This window comes from Podarcis bocagei, assembly GCF_964188305.1.
Source record: "Podarcis bocagei genome assembly, chromosome: 4".
NCBI lineage: Eukaryota > Metazoa > Chordata > Lepidosauria > Squamata > Lacertidae > Podarcis > Podarcis bocagei.
Genome location: NC_138128.1, coordinates 67,748,812 through 67,762,871, shown reverse-complemented (window position 1 = coordinate 67,762,871; position 14,060 = coordinate 67,748,812).

The window sequence follows — 14,060 nt, the reverse complement described above, 5'->3', positions numbered from 1 at the left end:
TCAGGAACCAAATACACATTGTTAATAGTCAAGTTCAGACTTTCAAGATACACAGTTCCAAACCCGGTCGCTTCCAGCTCCTGACCATTGGCCTGCTTCACGGTGAAGCTTTGCTTCTTAAACGTTGAAAACAGACTTCTGTGCGATGTCATGTATTGAGTGCAACCCGTGTCAATGATAAACGTGTTCTCCACTTCTGGTGTGGTTCCTTTCGACATCAAAGCTTTTGCAGGTTTCACCTGGGACTTGGTACGACTTTTGCCTGATGCCTCAGGCTTTGCAGAGCTCCCCTTAGCTCCTTTCTGTTGACGTGGCTTCTTACAGTTCCGCTGAAGATGCCCAGTCTGTCCACAATTGAAACATCGGACAACGTTCAAAGCTTTAGCTTGCTCTTTCCTTGCAATGGCAGTGGGGGCGCTACAACTCCGAGCCTCTCTCCCCCTATCAGCAACATCCATTGCAGCAAGTACAGGAACAGCAACAGTGTGGGATTTATTGATCAGGGCGTGACCTGCTAATTGGTTTACGATCCAACTTAGCTCTTTACAGCGGTCCGGCGCGCTTCCAATCAGCTGCGCATTCTGCTCCGTTCAGTCACGCCTAGCAGAGTAAACACAGCGGCAAAGCTGTCACTTAGCTTCAGACAAATACACAGAGTACCGGATTGTCCATTTACAGTTGTTTATTGCGCCATTTCTCAGAAAACTCCTGGACTTCTCGCAGCCATGACAAACTGCATCCTTCTCTCTCAAAGACCGAGAGGAACAGAGGGGAAAAAACTCCTCCCAGCTTCCAAAGCTGATGTCAGAATGTTGAGGCATCATGGGAACAACTTAACCTCTTAAGTTCCAACTCTAACACCCCCTCTTGCATCACATTCTGACAAGACCTGTGGAACATCCACATAACTCTCAGATTCATACTGCGCAAAACTTACCCACACACCTGTGGCCTGATACCTTTCAGGTGGAATACCCTTCGTTGTGCGACTTGACCGTCTGGGCACAAATTCAGATGTTTCCCCTGACACACCATCACCAGCAGGTGTGTCCTCAGCATCACGGGATTCCCCCTCTGACTTAAAACGACTTCGAATCCTCTCCATCACACTCACCGGAGAACTAGGCTCACTCTTGGCCTCTCTTTTAACAACTTGTGGAGATGCCCCACCCTGCTCCAGACTTTGGTCAGTGACCTGATGGTCATCAGCAGACTCAGCCTCTCCTTCCTCCTCCTCAGAACCTTCCTGCTCTGAGTCAGAAAGACATTCTGATAGAACATCACGCTTGACAGGAGTCTTTGACCTTTCATCCTGTTCGTAGAACTCAGCGTGTTTGCTGATCAGCACCTTACTCTGATCACCTGATGGGAACGCAAACCTCCATGCACGCGCTGCTGGCTCATACCCACAGAAGATCATTTTCCGGAACTTGGATCCATCTGGCCCTTGCAAAACCTTAGGCACCGGCACAGATGCGTTCCAACCAAACGTACGCAGAAAATGAATCTGGGGTTTCCTGCCATGCAACAAACCAAAGGGTGTGTCACCTATCAGTGAATTGTAGGTACGGTTCCAGGTGAAGCCCACATACCTGATTGCCTCCAGCCAAAACTTTGGTGGCAACCCAGAATCTGCCAGCAACACCTTTGCAGCCTTGACCAGAGCCTCACATCTAAGCTCTGCCACCCCCCTCTGATTGGGTGAAGTCACTGTGTGACATATCCCTTTCTTGCGAAAGAACTTCTGCAAAGCAGATCCTGTAAACTGAGCACTTCTGTCACTGGTGACTGCTTGCACTTTGGTGGAGAACCTTAGTTCCACCTCCTCAATCCAACCTTTGATCAGCTGTGCTGCATCTTCCTTGGATTTGAGACCATGAGTCCAGGTGTTCTGCGTAAAGCTATCCTGCATCGTCAGCAGAAACCTGGCCCCTCCCAGACTTGGTTCCTTTACGGGACCCAATAGATCTATGTGAACCAGTTCAAAGGGTTTGGTGTTTACCCTCTCCACCTTTGGGTAACTGCACCCTTTTACCTTTGCCTGTCTGCATGCTTCACAATTTATGGCACATCCACATTCTATAATGTTACAACCTCTGGTGACCTCAGGCAGCGCCTGTAGTTCTTCTAAAGAACCATGAGCTGTCCTAGTATGCCAAACATGGGCACATGACACATGAGTGGGAACTGTAGCACGCAGGGCTTGTGCTTTCTCAACCTTCCCCTCACCCTCCAGAGGCGTTTTAAGAATGAAGAGATCATTCTGCCCCTTTTTAACCTTGGCAAGTATCCTCTCTCCTTTGGAGATTGTGCAGACATCATCCTCGAAGCAAACCTTAAATCCCTTCTTTAACAAATAAGGCACAGACAAAAGACAGTGGTGTATCCCTGGGACGGTACAACACTCCAACTGCTCCTGCAAAACAGAAACATAAACATTTGCAACATTAGTTACATTTCGTTTCTGTCCATTTGCGAAAAGTACAGTTTTTCCGGCCGGAACTGCCCTGCAATTCCACATCTCGACAGCAGGGGTCTCTGGAATCAAATTGCAATTAGCTGCAGAGTCTATTACAAAACAAAGCCCAAAGCCTTTCTCACAGCTGTCCTCAAACAATGCCAGACTGGCTGTGAGCTGATAAGTCTCCTTATGGTGTTTGTCACGTCCACCTGACTCAGTCCCACGCCTGGCTGTTCTTCCAGGCTGGTTGCCATGGAAACCCAACTGGTTCCCATGGGAGTTGACCTTGACAACTTCCTGCCTTGCCTCCTTGCTCCGGTGGGGGCAATTGCGACGCAGATGTTCCGTCGAATTACAAATGTAACAACGACGAACGGAAAAAGCCTGGACCGTGCATTCCGCTGGCTTGGCTCCGCCCTTACAACCAGAGCTCCCGGTGCCAGTCCTGCCCTCTTTCTGGCGTCGTTCTTCTTCGTCCTGTAAGCGACCCGCCACGTAATTCAGCGTCAAATTCTGGGGATCCATCGATTCCAGAGTTAGACACAGATTGTCATAACTCTTGTCCAGAGAGCTGAGCAAAATGTACACTTTCAGCTCCTCTGAAAAGTTGACTTGTAACAGTCTCAGCTGGTTAAACAGGGCCAGCATATCAGTTACATGCTTCCTGATGCTATCCCCAGGACGTAACTTCATCTCAAACAAGCGTCTGGTGGTGTGGATCTTTGCCCCAGCCTTGGTTCTGTGGTGCACCCGTTCCAACGCTTGATAGGCCTCACATGCATTCTCCAGCCCCTCAACCAAAGGCAGCTGCGAGCCATCCAGGCTAAGCACAATTGCTCCCAGGGCCCTTTGATTTCTCCTCTGATAATTACGGGCATCTGCTATCTCAGCTGCTGTAGCTCCAGCCCCTGGTGTGGGAAGTGGGGGTCCCTGGACAGCCTCCCACAGTCCCTTCGCCACCAGCCATGCCTTCAGCCTCCTGCTGTATTCTTGCCAATTCTTGCCATCCAATTTTTCGAAAGGGACGGAATATGAATCGTGGCCTTCTGCCATGGTCTCCCGTTCTCCCAAGGCGCCCCTAAGCTGTACTCACTAGTCACCAGCTCTTCCGGCTCCTGTCCGTGGAGAAATGATTCCTTGCTGCCCTCAGCACTGCTGCAACTCAGCACAGGCAGACCTTTGCTTCTTTCAGCCAGCTGCTTGCCTCAGAGTCAGACCTCCGCCTCCGGCAGCTCCACTGCCTCAGAACGCAGACTTCAAAGCATTCCGGCAGCCTCCAGCGACAGCTTTACAAGCGGTAAATAAGGCCTCCATAACCTGTGGGATTTATTGATCAGGGCGTGACCTGCTAATTGGTTTACGATCCAACTTAGCTCTTTACAGCGGTCCGGCGCGCTTCCAATCAGCTGCGCATTCTGCTCCGTTCAGTCACGCCTAGCAGAGTAAACACAGCGGCAAAGCTGTCACTTAGCTTCAGACAAATACACAGAGTACCGGATTGTCCATTTACAGTTGTTTATTGCGCCATTTCTCATAAAACTCCTGGACTTCTCGCAGCCATGACAAACTGCATCCTTCTCTCTCAAAGACCGAGAGGAACAGAGGGGGAAAAAACTCCTCCCAGCTTCCAAAGCTGACGTCAGAATGTTGAGGCATCATGGGTGTGATGGCCTGGGATTCCGATTCGGAGGATGAAACAGAGGAATCCCAGCCTGCACAGGAGTCCCCGCCTCCAGGGCCGGCTGAACTAGGGCAAGGCCTAGATGCTGAAGAGCCTGCACCTGTGGCAGTGCATCAGGAGCTGGCCCCAGGTGAAGCCCTTCTGGCCCCAGAGGGGCTTGATGACTCAGTGGCCACAGGTGAGCCTCCTCCAGGGCCCAGTAACCCTTCGGCTTCTCCTGATCTGCAGAGGCTTAGGGCAGAGAGGCGAAGGGAACTGGTTGCCCCCAGGAGGAGTGCTCGCCTTAAGGCCAGAGGAGGCGGGGCTCCTGGGGGCCGGGACCGCCCCTGGCCTTAGAAGAAGATAAAGCCCGGTCAACCCGGCCCCAGGTTGCGGGAGCAACGTCGTTGTTGGCTTCGGACCTTCCTGTGTTCCTGATCCCTGCTCGGCCTCCTGTTCCTGACTATCCGGTACTCCTGTTCCCTGCTCGGCTTCCTGTTCCTGACTATCCAGTACTCCTGTTCCCTGCTCGGCCTCCTCTTCCCGACCATCCGGTGTTCCTGTTACCTGCCCAGCCTCCTGTTCCAGTGTTCCTGTTCCCCGCCCGGCTCTCTGCATCGGACCTCGCTCCTCTTCGTGTGGACTCTGCTACACTCACGGTACCTTACCCCCGGGACCAGCACAGTTTGCTCCCGCCACACCCGCACTCCCCCTTCGTAGGGGTGCGTTCGGGAAGAGCCAGAGGCCATGGCTGACCAGGCGGCTACACTGGTGGCTTTGGCCCAGGAGAACCAGGCCTTGACTCACACCGTGCAGCAGCTCAGTGACGCGGTTGTGGCACTTCAGCAATGCTTGGAAGCCCTACCGGCTCCTGGGGCCGACGCCCCGGCTCCTGGCAAATATCCAGTGGCTTTGCCGGAGAAATTTGATGGAGCCCCGGCCAGCTTTCCCATGTTCCTGGCCCAGGCCAAGCTGTATATTCAGGGGCGAGCCCGGAACTTTCCACGGTGGCCGCATATACCACAGAGTTTCGGCTGTTGGCACAGGACTTGACCTGGAATGATTCGGCACTGCGGGACCAGTATCTCGAAGGACTTTCGGACGAGGTACTGGACCAGTTGGCCACAATGGATCGCCCCACCACGCTAGACACTCTCATTCAACGGAGTCTACAAATAGACGACCGGTTGGAGGATCGTCGCCAGGCCCGGGGTCGCCGACACTTCCAGTTCACGGCACCAGCTTTTTCCGGCAGCCCCACGGTCGCAACTGATTTAACGGAGGAGCCTATGCAGCTCGGGGCAGTGCGGCCACGCCTTACCCCCGCAGAGAAGGCGCGGCGTCGGGAGGGAAATCTCTGTCTTTACTGTGGCGGAAGTGGACACTTCGCTCGGTCTTGCCCTGAGAAACGCCAGCCGCAGGGAAACCGCCAACCCCAGTAGCTGATGGCCCTAGCTACCGGGGGTCCCAAACCGTGCAGAATGGGCCTGCACCAATGGACTTGCAACATCTTATGGTTTCGGTACGTTTATACCCTCCAGGTGGGCCCTGGATCCTCACCCATGCTTTGGTGGATTCAGGGGCAACCCGCTCCTATATGGACGCTGCTTTTGCCGCCCATCATCAGGTGCCACTTCGGAACAAGCCAGTACCGGTCCAGGTGGAAGCGATTGACGGACGACTTCTGTGTTCAGGTGCCGTTACTCAGGAGACCCAGCCCCTGGTCCTGTGTTTCCAGCAGCACCGGGAGTTGCGAACTTTGGACATTGCCTCTATGCCCCGCTTCCCCCTGGTGCTCGGGATGGACTGGCTGGTAGCCCACAGAGTTCAGATTGACTGGGTCAAATGGACCGTGCACTTCCCAGACCCATGTTCCCATGCTCAATCCGGGACGCTGGCGGCCGCGCCCTCAGAGGAGGCAGCACCCACGCTCCCAGCCGTGTATCAGGACTACCAGGACGTGTTCGAGGAACGGGGGGCAGACCAGCTGCCGCCGCATCGGCCTTTTGACTGCGGCATAGACCTCCAACCCGGAGCGCCTTTACCGGTGAGTCGCTTATATTCTCTAACAGAGCCAGAGCGCGAGGCTTTGCAGGACTTCTTGCGCAAGAACCTGGAGCGTGGGTTCATTAGGCCTTCCACCTCGCCTACCGCGGCACCAGTGCTTTTCGTTAAGAAGAAATGTGGGGAACTCCGCCCTTGCCATGATTACCGAGCCCTGAACAAAATTACCGTCCCAGACCGGTACCCCTTGCCCCTTATCTCGGAGATGCTGGAGCGGGTGCAAAGGGCACAGGTGTTCACCAAGCTGGACCTCCGGGGGGCCTACAACTTGATTCGGATCCGAGCCGGGGATGAGTGGAAGACAGCGTTTGGGACCCGGTACGGGCAGTTCGAATATTTGGTTATGCCTTTCGGGTTGTGCAACGCGCCTGCTGTGTTCCAACGTTACATCAACCACGTGTTTCAGGACTTGTTAGACAAGTACGTGGTGGTGTATTTGGATGACATACTGATTTACTCCCGTGACCCGGCTCGCCATGAGGGACATGTCCGGACCGTGCTGCAGCGCTTGCGTGAGCACCGTTTGTACGCAAAGCTCAGCAAGTGCGAGTTCCATCAGCGGACTGTGGACTTCCTTGGTCACCGGCTCTCTCCGGATGGGGTGCAAATGGACCCGGGGAAGGTGACAGCGGTTCAAGAATGGGCGGCACCCCGGAACCGCAAGGACCTACAACGTTTCCTGGGGTTCGCCAATTACTACCGGACCTTCATCGCTGATTATGCTCATCGCACCACCCCGTTGACCCGGCTACTGCGCCCAAAGACGCCGTTTTCCTGGGACAAGGAGGCAGAGGAGGCGTTTCAGGGGTTGAAGGCCTGTTTCCAGAGGGCACCAATCTTACAACATCCTGACCCCTCTCGACCCTTTGTGGTGGAGACCAACGCCTCCAGTACGGCTCTCGGTGCCGTCTTGTCTCAACAGATTGGTCCTGAAGCGCCACTCTTACCCTGTGCCTTCTATTCATGCCAGCTCCTACCAGCGGAGCGTAACTATACTGTGTGGGAGCGGGAACTACTGGCCATCAAGGTAGCCTTCGAGGTCTGGCGCCACCATCTTGAGGGGGCACGACATCCGGTGGAGGTGAGAACTGACCACCGGAACCTGGAGTACCTCCAGACCACCCGCAAGCTGAACCAAAGACAGATCCGGTGGGCGTTGTTCTTTTCCCGGTTCCAGTTTCGGATCCGCTACATCCCTAGCTCTCAGAATCAGAAGGCGGATGCCCTGTCCCGGAAACCTGAAGACAACGCAGACACGGTACAGCAAGCAGAACCCACCACGATCCTACCTCCGGCTGCATTCCTGGCCACCCAGGAGGCGCAGCCACTGCAGGTTCGGGTGCGGGAACAGCAGCGGGTTGACGCTTGGGCCCAGGAACGACTCCGGGAGCTGGCTGAAGGGCCCAGCCCAAAGTATCCGGGGCTGGTCCTGCATCAGGGCCTCCTGCTGCACCACGGTCATCTGTACATCCCGCCAGGGCCACTGCGGCTGGAGGTTCTCCGGATGGCCCATGATGCCCCAGCAGCGGGGCACTTTGGACAGTATCGGACCACCCATCTGGTCAGTCGTGAGTTTTGGTGGCCCCACCTGAAGGCTGACGTGGCTCGCTACGTTGCTGGTTGTGATGTCTGCCGGCGCGCCAAGGGACCTACCGGGCGACCCCCCGGCCTACTTCAGCCATTGCCAGTTCCACCGCGCCCTTGGCACACGGTTTCGTTGGACTTTGTAGTGGACTTACCCTCGTCTCGTGGCTGTACCTGCCTTCTGGTTTTCTCCGACCATTTCACCAAGATGGTGCACTGCGCTCCCTGTCCATCTGTACCCACAGCCAAGGAAACTGCTCAGCTGTACCTTCAGCATGTCTTCCGCCTGCATGGACTACCTGAGCGCGTGGTGTCCGACCGGGGCGTTCAGTTCACATCCCGGTTCTGGCGAGCATTACACCAGACCCTTGGGACAGAGGTCTGCCTCTCGTCAGCCTACCACCCACAGACCGATGGCCAGATGGAACGGGCGAACGAGGTGCTGGAGCAGTACCTCCGGTGTTACTGCAGCTACCAGCAGGATGACTGGGTCGACCACCTGGCATTGGCGGAGTTCGCCTATAACAACGCGGTGAATGCGTCCACCCAGCAGACCCCGTTCCAGGCCAGTTATGATTATCATCCAAGGCTGTTTCCAGAGGTGCTGCCAGCATCCGCGGTCCCAGCGGTGACGGAGTGGCTTCAAGAGCTCCAGTCCCAGCAACAGCTTTTGGTGGAGCAACTGCACCAGGCCAAGGAAGCGTACAAAGCCCAGGCCGACCGCCACCGCCAGGCGGGGCTGGAACTTTGTGTCGGTGACCTGGTTTGGCTCTCCACTCGTCACGTCCACCCCTCTCGACCTTCGCAGAAGTTGGACGCCCGCTTCACCGGCCCGTTCCCTATCGTAGACCAATCTCTCCTGTGGCATTCCGTCTCCGGTTACCCGCAACCCTGAAGATTCACCCGGTCTTCCACAGGTCCCTTTTGAGTCCGGTGGCCCCACCCGACGAGTTCCACCCGAACCGTCCCCGACCGCAGCCAGTGTTGGTTCGGGGAGAGCCTGAGTACGAGGTGGAACGCATCCTGGACTCCCAATACCGCAGGGGAAAGCTGCAGTATCTCATTGACTGGAAGGGGTACGGACCAGAGGACCGTTCCTGGGAACCAGCGGCCAACGTCCACGCACCTGCCTGCCTCCGAGAGTTCCATGCGACGTACCCCGGCAAGCCGGGTCTGGACCCTCGGTTGAGGGGGGGGCCTGGGAGGGGGATGGTGTGATGGCCTGGGATTCCGATTCGGAGGATGAAACAGAGGAATCCCAGCCTGCACAGGAGTCCCCGCCTCCAGGGCCGGCTGAACTGGGGCAAGGCCTAGATGCTGAAGAGCCTGCACCTGTGGCAGTGCATCAGGAGCTGGCCCCAGGTGAAGTCCTTCTGGCCCCAGAGGGGCTTGATGACTCAGTGGCCACAGGTGAGCCTCCTCCAGGGCCCAGTAACCCTTCGGCTTCTCCTGATCTGCAGAGGCTTAGGGCAGAGAGGCGAAGGGAACTGGTTGCCCCCAGGAGGAGTGCTCGCCTTAAGGCCAGAGGAGGCGGGGCTCCTGGGGGCCGGGACCGCCCCTGGCCTTAGAAGAAGATAAAGCCCGGTCAACCCGGCCCCAGGTTGCGGGAGCAACGTCGTTGTTGGCTTCGGACCTTCCTGTGTTCCTGATCCCTGCTCGGCCTCCTGTTCCTGACTATCCGGTACTCCTGTTCCCTGCTCGGCTTCCTGTTCCTGACTATCCAGTACTCCTGTTCCCTGCTCGGCCTCCTCTTCCCGACCATCCGGTGTTCCTGTTACCTGCCCAGCCTCCTGTTCCAGTGTTCCTGTTCCCCGCCCGGCTCTCTGCATCGGACCTCGCTCCTCTTCGTGTGGACTCTGCTACACTCACGGTACCTTACCTCCGGGACCAGCACAATGGGAACAACTTAACCTCTTAAGTTCCGACTCTAACAAACAGTTCCTTCATTCCCCCTTTTGGGGTCAAAGCTCTCCTCAGCTTTCGATGAGCTTTTAGGAATTTGGCCAGCACCACCTTGGCTCACCCCTTCTGGGGTAGTACTCTTTCGACTCTTGCTTCTCAGTCCAACTTCACAAGCCTTTTGGAGCCTCTGAGAGAACAAAGCCATCTCAATTTCAAGCCTCAGCTTTCAGCTTTGCAGCTTGTAAAATCCAATAGTCTCTTTCCTGTTTACTGCCTCACTCTGGCAGTTAAACACAAGCTGTTTGAAAGTCCTTTCAAAAACAGCGAAATAGACAAAACAAACTTCGTTTCTCAGCCTCTCACTGTTCCAGCCCCTTGTCAGTAAGTTTCCACCCCACCCACGTATCGTTGCTTAGCAACTGTGCATACCAGGCTTATCAAGGTATGCGAAGTATGTGGCTATCTTCCAGTGCTGGTTTCATCCAAACGCAGACACTCAGTGAACCGAAGAATGCTTCTTTACGCGTTCACTCTCACAGCCATAAAACACCATACCTTTGGGGCTCCGTTGCTCAGCAAACACCTTCTCTTGGTGCCCAGCCGTCTGTGTAGCTTCCAGCTGCACGTTTACTGTAGCTTCCATCCCTTGGTGCAAAGGATGAAGTACGATCCATCAACCTCTCTTGCAGTTTTCATGGATCAAAACCATCGGCTCAATGCTACCATATGTCAGGAAATCTTGCCTCTCAGGAGAAACTGGCCACTCTCCAGGCACCCGGCTTGATCTCCTGTTGACCTCCCTGTCTGCATTCCTGAGCAGGATCCAGGCTAGGTCACGATCGGCGATCCTCCTCAAGCGTGAGAAGAACACACCACTCTTCCCTGCCCCCAGGCAGGGGAAAGAGATAGTCATCAATGTATTTACATGCCTTTATTTCTGTCTTTGCAGCGTTACAGAGAAACACATCTGCTCTCTTCAAACTCCAACAGCAGAGAGACAAACTCCACCTCCTGTACTTCCTGTACAGCTCAAATTACACTCTGAGCTAATTCCGGTGCTCAGCACTGTGAAAAGACTGTCCCTTTGTTTCCCACGGAACAGTACCCAACATTCCCATTATGTTTTGCTTCCAAGCTGCTAGCTCGTGGTCGCATTGCTCCTTTTACGTAACAGTCTTAACCTTGCTTTGCTTCCTGTGCCCACTGCAGTTGACTTTGCTATGGTTCTCAAATAGTGTCCATATTCCACTAGGTGGAATCCTAGTCATCGAGGTTATGGGTGAATTAGAAAATGTAATGCTGGTGGGCAACAAAAGAGGTTTAAAGACTGTCTCAAGGCAAATTTTTAAAAATGTAGTATAAATACCAACAATTGGGAAACACTTGCCTGCGAGCGCTCAAAGTGGAGAACAGCCTTTACCAAAGGTGTCATGGGCTTTGAAGACACTTGAACTCAGGATGCAAGGGAGAAACGGGCTAAGAGGAAGGCACGCTTGGCAAATCCACACTGTGATCAACTCCCATCCGGAAACCAATGTCCCCACTGTGGAAGGATGTGTGGATCCAGAATTGGCCTCCACAGTCATTTACTGACTCATTGTTAAAACCGTTTTCATGGAAGACAATCTTACTCGGCTACGAGTGATCGCCAAAGAGTAAGAGAGGTGAATTAGTGCATCACCCTGACCTAAACCAGGTGAACTTGGGGGCAAACCGTAAGAGGGGTCCAGGTGGAAGTCGCTGTCCAGAAGTCAACTGGGGGGAGATGGTCCATGGCAGCCTGGTGATGACTACCTCAGTAGATCTTAGGGAGGCGATAATCCTTGGCAGGGCCCTTGTAGTAAAGTTAGTACATTTCAAGAAGCTGTTCTTTGGTCAAGCAGAGAACAAGGCCTTGTGGGAAATCAGCAAGCCACAAGAATTATGGGAACTAGGTCATGTTGCTTTAACTCGCAGACCAGCAGGCTCCAAGGGTGTGAAATGTTTATTACGGGAGAGGAACTCTCTGGTTAATTTGAAGATTTGACACCTGGAGTTAAAGTTATGCACATTCACCCAGTGTTGTTATCTGTCCTTTAATTGCCTGAGTATGTGCATCTGCATAAGCTCCACGAAGCTCCACGGAAGGAAGGAAACACCTTTGATCTAGGTTCTGGAGCCTTAATTAGCCCAGCTGTCACAAGTTAAAATCATTAGCCCACAAGCTGGTCATTGGAGAATTTGAATGTAACCAAGGATTGTGATTGGACCTGGGGGTTCTGGTTCCACATGCAAATTGGGGAAAAAAGATCTTGAGAATGGCTGGAAAAGCGCTCTCTGCAACTTGCAACATCGCCTGGCTGTTAGCAGCCCACCTAGCTACAGTCGTCGTCCTCTTTGTGATAGAGATTCCTGTTTGTCTTTCAACGTGGATCATCTGAAGGACTTTGAATTACCTTATCTCTATCTAGGTGTTAGAAGTGAGTATTAGTCAGCTATATTCTACAATGTTGTTGTTTTTTCTTAGCTTGTAATCCACAAGAGAAGTGCCTGCTTTTTAAGCATGTTATCCTTATGTTTTTAAAATAAATTTTAAGAAAGAAACTTTTCTTGTTCTGTGTGCCTATCTGGAGGGGAAAGCTAAGTCCAATGCCTAACTTCTTGGTTGCGCTCAACCTGAGAATTTCTGTCTGCAAGTATGTGGAAACAACTTGTAGAGTGGGGTAACCAGCAATAACGGGGCACAGCCTTCTCCCTGGGTCTGTGGCTCTGGGTTCCCCGGGACAAAGGGAGTGGTGGCAGCATTACCAGTTCTGTTATGTTCTGATTCTGAAAAATAAAGTGTCTGCCAGCCCTGCTCCAGAAACCTGGCCCAGCCGGAGAGCAAAGGCAGGTGAGGGAGGGGCGAGCGGCTGGGGACCTTTACCACAGCCCTGTTCAAAATTTCAGCCCTCCGTCATTCCTCTGACAGGAGGTTAAAATAGATGTACAGTCGTACCTCAGCTCCCAAACACCTTGGGAGTCAAACTTTTCAGCTCCTGAATGACTGAAAACTGGAAGTGAGTGTTCCAGTTTTCGAACATTATTTTGAAAGTTGAATGCCTGACTTCCAATTCTGTGGCTTCCAATTCTGCAGCCAATCAGAAGCAGTGCTTTGGAAGTCAAGTCAAATGTTTCAGAAGTCAAATGGACTTCCGGAATGGATTCTGTTCAACTTCAGAGGCACAACTCTACACAAAATGGCTGAGCCAAAGTCCACCTATAGTTGTAATCAATAAAATTGTGTCCATTTTTAATATGTGTGTATAATATTTTTCATTAATTTTTAATTACAATAATCCAATAAGAGCCACATTATCACAATTCCAAATTACAATACAATTTAAAAAGTCAATTATTCAAACACAGAATTAAACAATTTTGGGTGACGTCCCGTGTGCTGGACTTTAGGGTAAAAAGTTCTTCTTTCTATCTGCTTCCATAATCTTGATTAGTCCAATTACAAGAGTTCTGGTCTCAATCCTTTATTTAACAGCCACTGATTTCATAACTTTCATTCATAATTGCATATTTAATAAATTTTATTTCCGCAAGAGGAGTTTATGTCCTGTAAATTTCTGTGTGGGATGTTAAGCTTCCATTTGTTTCTTCATTCTTCTTGTTGTAATCCAGTAATACAGCATATCTGCTTCCACTTTTCATTGCGTCACACGCTATTTTGTTTGTCTAACAAAAGGTCTGGTATCGAGCCATAGCCCTTGGCAGGTCTCCAACTTACCTTTCTCATCCAACGCTCAGCCACTAACGATCTGGCGCCCCACCAAAGCTATGGTAGATCTTCAAAAGCATAGCCCTAATTGTGATTCAGTGGAAGCCCAGTGCTTTAAAACGTATCAATATTCTCACACAGTTCCATTTTTGTAATAATCCATAAATATTATCTTGTTCTCATTAATTTCCTCTTGCTTTTTTTTTAAAAAAAATTAATTTCTTTTTTAACACAGTATTTCCAACATTCCAATAACAAACAAATATACTTTTTGCTCTGCCAAGCTTGTGACTTCCCTCCATCCCTTCAACCGTTCTTTTTTTATTTTCAGGTCTTTATACTGCACTTAAATTGTGGTTTGAGGACCCGTTCACTGCATAGTGGAATGAAAACACAAGGACACGTGATATAAGGTTAATGGGCAAGAAAAGGCCACAACTTTATTGATTACAGCAAGTGAAAAGGTATTGGCTTAGGCATTGGATTACGTCAGCTGACTCCACCCACTCGGAGAGGGGTGAGTCTAAAACAGGGGGGTGTATTCACCAGTAGGTGGAGCCTGTTGATGCTAATCCAACTATAAGCTCTCCCCGATGTCACCGAGGGTCGTGCCATGGCCTCCCGCCACGCAGGCATCGGAC